Genomic DNA, 4210 nt, shown 5'->3' on the forward strand with positions numbered 1-4210 from the left:
CGTCACTGGGGCGGAGTTAGTAGCGGCGTGTGACACGCTGTCTCAACGCCTCATCCTCCCGGAGGAGGAGCCTATGCAAGTCGGGAGAGCACGCTGACCATAGGGGAGCAATGGCGTCGCCTGGCCAATCAGCTGTGTCTCTACTGCGGGGAGGCGGGCCATGTTGCAGCGGCGTGCCCTGTTGCGGGGCAATGCTTATCACGCAAGGGAGAGCGCATGGTGAGCGTCACTACTACACGACTGCCATCTGGTGGTCGTTCAGAGTTTCAAGCTTCATTACAGTTCGGGGAGCTGTCTTCCAAGTTTCCGCGTTAATCGACTCTGGAGCGGAGGGCGACTTCATGGATTCCAGATTGGCTACACGTCTGGGGATTTCGTCCGTTGCCCTGGCCGAACCTATTTCTGCCAGGACCCTTTGTGGCACCCATCTCACTAATATTACCCACGTCACTAAGTTCGTTACGCTAACCTTGTCTGGTAATCATGCCGAGGAGATCCGATTCCTCCTTATTCATTCGCCCACCGCTCCAGTGGTGTTGGGTCACAGATGGTTGGTTAAACATAACCCCCATATTGATTGGGCTCGCGGGACTCGGAGATCTCCAACTCAACCAGCTGGTAGAACGGCTTGACCAGCTGCAGGCCAGCCCTTCGGCAGCTCGGGCTGGCACACCCGCTCCTGGCCCTGAAGGAGCAGTTCCTCGCCACGCGGAACCGTGGCTTAATCCGCCCGCTCCATACTCGGGTGAGCCCAACTCATGTCGGTCATTCCTGTCCCAATGCTCGCTGACTTTCACTCTCCAGCCTTCTTGTTTCCCCATGGAGCAATCCAGGGTAGCGTTCGTCATCACGCTCTTGGTGGGTCAAGCGAGAGAGTGGGGAACGGCCATGTGGGATAGCGAGCATGACTGCTGTTTGTCCTTTGAGGCATTCTCGAAGGAGTTGCGCAAGGTGTTCGATCGCTCGGCGCCATACGGGGCATTTTGAGTATTTGGTTATGCCATTCGGGCTTTCTAACTCACCGGCGGTCTTTCAGGCACTCGTCAGTGACGTGTTCAGAGATATGGTCGATCGGTTTGTTTTTGTTTACATCGACGACATCCTGATCTTCTCCCAGAACGAGCGCGATTGACATCGGGAATAGGGAGTTATTAGCTGTTAAGCTGGTGCAGGAGGAGTGGCGTCACTGGTTAGAGGGAGCGGGGGTTCCGTTTATCCTGCTGAACCGTCATCTTGGATTTCCAGGTTAACCATGGTCGAGTACGCGCATAACTCCCTCCTGGTCTCGTCTACGGGTTTATCTCCCTTCCAGTGCTGTTTAGGCTACCAGCCACCATTATTCCCCTCCCAAGAATCCGATGCCGTTGTTCCTTCCGCGCATGCATTTATTCAGAGATGCCTCCGTACATGGAGGATCGCCAGAGAAGCCCTCACTCGGACTGGCGAGAGGAACAAGGCGTCGGCGGACCGTCACCGTACTAAGCCCCCACTTTACGTGTGTGGTCAGAGAGTCTGGTTGTCGTCTAAGGACATCAACTTCAGACTGCCCTCACGTAAACTGGGACCCAAATTTGTTGGACCATTTATGATCACTAAGGTGCTCAGTCCGGTGTCGGTGCGACTCAAATTAACCCCGCAGTTTAAAGGGATCCACCCGGTTTTCCATGTTTCCAAGATCAAACCCATCTTTTGCTCCCCCCTTCAGTCCTTGACCTCCGCCCCTCCGCCTCCCAGGCTTATCGAGGGGTTGCCAGCCTATACCGTGCGGCGGCTCATTGATGTGAAGCGTAGGGGGAGAGGTGACCAATATCTGGTAGACTGGGAGGGGTATGGTCCGGAGGAGAGATGTTGGATTCTGGCTCGCGACATTCTGGATCGCGCTCTCATCAATCAGTTTCATCAGCGTCATGGTAGGTCCTCCATGTGGGGGGTACTGTCACGGTGGGGGGTACTGTCACGGTGCAGGGTGCCTTCTCGGCTTCCCCTGCGGTCTGTGTTGTCCTGTCATGTTCGGTAGCTCGTGGTCTGGGCAATCAGCGCTGATCTCGCAGCGGGGGTTCGCGGATCACGAGCTGACTCTCCCCCACCTGTCGCTCATTCCCCCACTCCCTTATATGTCTCTGCCTGTCTGTCCTTCATCGTGAGTAGATTGTTTTGTCCTTGCGTGTCTTTGTGTAACCTGTGAGTGCAAGCATCAGTATCTGACCCTCTGTTCTCCTGTGCTTAAGGACTCGTAGTACGGAGTCCAGCAGCTCGAGTGGTCCGCAGTGTCTGCCGGCCAGCTCTGGAATCTCCGCTCACTTGAGCAGCAGTTAACTATTGTTTATGTTATTTTGTGTTTTGTGGCGAGAATAAAGAATCTCCTTTCTCACTACTCTGCATCTGAGTCCTCTATCTATCCTGCGAGCCTATCCTCCGGATATCACCCGCAGACTAACGGTCAGGCCGAGCGTGCCAACCAGGATTTGGAGAGGGTTCTGCGCTGTGTGGCGTCTGCTGAACTGTCATCTTGGAGTTCCAGGTTAACCATGGTCGAGTACGCGCATAACTCCCTCCCGGTCTCGTCTACGGGTTTATCTCCCTTCCAGTGCTGTTTAGGCTACCAGCCACCATTATTCCCCTCCCAAGAATCCGATGCCGTTGTTCCTTCCGCGCATGCATTTATTCAGAGATGCCTCCGTACATGGAGGATCGCCAGAGAAGCCCTCACTCGGACTGGCGAGAGAAACAAGACGTTGGCGGACCGTCACCGTACTAAGCCCCCACTTTACGTGTGTGGTCAGAGAGTCTGGTTGTCGTCTAAGGACATCAACTTCAGACTGCCCTCACGTAAACTGGGACCCAAATTTGTTGGACCGTTTATGATCACTAAGGTGCTCAGTCCGGTGTCGGTGCGACTCAAATTAACCCCGCAGTTTAAAAGGATCCACCCGGTTTTCCATGTTTCCAAAATCAAACCCGTCTTTCGCTCCCCCCTTCAGCCCTTGACCTCCGCCCCTCCGCCTCCCAGGCTTATCGAGGGGTTGCCAGCCTATACCGTGCGGCGGCTCATTGATGTGAAGCGTAGGGGTAGAGGTCACCAATATCTGGTAGACTGGGAGGGGTATGGTCCGGAGGAGAGATGTTGGATTCCGGCTCGCGACATTCTGGATCGCGCTCTCATCGATCAGTTTCATCAGCGTCATGGTAAGTCCTCCGGGGACGCCAGAAGGCGTACTGTCACGGTGCAGGGTGCCTTCTCGGCTTCCCCTGCGGTCTGTGTTGTCCTGTCATGTTCGGTAGCTTGTGGTCTGGGCAATCAGCGCTGATCTCGCAGCGGGGGTTTGCAGATCACGAGCAGACTCTCCCCCACCTGTTGCTCATTCCCCCACTCCCTTATATGTCTCTGCCTGTCTGTCCTTCGTCGTGAGTAGATTGTTTTGTCCTTGCTCGTGTCTTTGTGTAACCTGTGAGTGCAAGCATCAGTATCTGACCCTCTGTTCTCCTGTGCTTAAGGACTCGTAGTACGGAGTCCGGCAGCTCGAGTGGTCCGCAGTGTCTGCCGGCCAGCTCTGGAATCTCCGCTCACCTGAGCAGAAATTAACTATTGTTTATGCTATTTTGTGTTTTGTGGCGAGAATAAAGAATCTCATTTCTCACTACTCTGCATCTGAGTCATCTATCTATCCTAGACCCTGACAGAAATAAGTTACTTACAGTTTGCAGCATCATTGTTGGGTCCAGAACAGTTGGCACGGCCTGATCATTGAGCAAAAAGTATTTTGGCAAAGCCAGCATCATACTTCAATTTGTTCTCAAAACAGTCATTTGGTTTTTCATATCATGATGGTCAACCGACTTAGATCAAGCTATATTATTTATTATTTTATCTGGCAAAAATATCTGTGCCACTTAAAATGGTCCTGTGTGTGGTACAATAGAAGGTGGCCGTATGATTTCTGTTCAAATATTAGTCAATTTATTCCAAGGAAATGCAAACAATTCTTTAAAAAATTACAACGTAAATTTAGTTGTTGTTTTTTTCCTCTGGTGAGTTGTATTTTTTGTCATTGTATGCTCCTGATCATGTCCTAAAAAATTGCGGCAACTACCCAGAATGCAATGTGCAATGACATAGATTACCAAGCTCTATATAATATACCAGATCACAAAAGAAAGTTATTTCATACATTCGACTGATGTTGTGGAGTAAAGACATGTTATGATGTTT

General features: G+C 52.0%; 1 long non-coding RNA gene across 1 annotated transcript in view; it reads left to right on the plus strand.

Moving 5' to 3' along the window:
* LOC107709156 (uncharacterized) overlaps positions 1-3562 on the plus strand; it is a 6100-nt gene extending 2538 nt beyond the window's left edge. The window contains exons 2-3 of the long non-coding RNA XR_001636459.1: positions 940-941; positions 3512-3562. This is a non-coding gene — a long non-coding RNA (uncharacterized LOC107709156). The remainder of the gene's footprint in view (positions 1-939; positions 942-3511) is intronic.
* The last annotated feature ends 648 nt before the right edge of the window (positions 3563-4210 follow it).

The sequence above is a fragment of the Sinocyclocheilus rhinocerous genome, unplaced genomic scaffold (genome assembly GCF_001515625.1).
Source record: "Sinocyclocheilus rhinocerous isolate Xijiao unplaced genomic scaffold, SAMN03320098_v1.1 scaffold4130, whole genome shotgun sequence".
In the NCBI taxonomy this organism is placed as follows: Eukaryota; Metazoa; Chordata; class Actinopteri; order Cypriniformes; family Cyprinidae; genus Sinocyclocheilus; species Sinocyclocheilus rhinocerous.